At 35.9% G+C, this 873-nt stretch overlaps 1 protein-coding gene across 2 annotated transcripts in view; it reads left to right on the forward strand.

The window, feature by feature from the left end:
* Positions 1 to 873, forward strand: part of LOC116852449 (uncharacterized protein C1orf112 homolog) — a 202,655-nt gene that overhangs the window by 13,580 nt on the left and 188,202 nt on the right. The gene's annotated exons all lie outside the window — the stretch shown is intronic.

Here is an 873-nt window from a genome sequence, read left to right on the forward strand (position 1 = left end):
ATATATATTTTTTTTTTATATATTTTTTAGCAGATTTTGTGCAGAGTCTGTTAGTAGTATCTGACAGAAAGGCAACAGATTGCACACAATTTTTAGCTCTATTAGGAAACGAACCTATGCTATGCCACGCTCGCTCTCTATTCAATTTCATATTACATATATTTATACATAAATAACTGCAAACTTCATAAATTTATGACTAAATAAAAGTTAAAATAAAAACGTATTTTCTTTTATTGTATTACTAACACTTTGATTTTGCCAATATCAATTCGTAGCACTATAACATTATATTCGCAAAATATTATTGAAATATTATTGTAAGTGAATAATTCCAGTAATATACAAGAGTAAATAGTTTAATTTTTAACTATATTTTATAATACAGTAATTTAAACAGGTGTATATGTATATAGTAACCGGGATCTGAAGTTTAAGGAGATTAAATTTTTCGCGCGTCACCAAATGTTGCCCAACTAATGGCGGACTTCCGGCGAATCTGCTCTACTCTGTCTAGATTCTCTCTCGGCTATGTTCAGAAATCCTACTCGATGGGTAGATTTGTGGCTCCTGTACACAGGACGCGGTAACACTTGCCGCACGGCGGAAATCCGCGCGACAGCCAATCAATATGTTGTTTTTCCGTAAGAGCTAGAAAGTTATTACGGAAAGCAGCATATTGATTAGCTGTCGCGCGAACTTCCGCCGCGCGGCAAGCATTACCGCGTCCTGTGTGCAGGAGCCATTACTTTCAATCAATCATAATAAATAAATCTTAGTTCCTTTTGCCCTGATTGGCTAATTAAATGTTATTCTACTCACCTAGTAAGGTTTCTGAACGCAACCCTGAGGGTGCCATTACATGAAGCGCGG

Source organism: Odontomachus brunneus, unplaced genomic scaffold, assembly GCF_010583005.1.
Source record: "Odontomachus brunneus isolate Ranch 3 - 2012 unplaced genomic scaffold, Obru_v1 Obru_scaffold_225, whole genome shotgun sequence".
Lineage (NCBI taxonomy): Eukaryota > Metazoa > Arthropoda > Insecta > Hymenoptera > Formicidae > Odontomachus > Odontomachus brunneus.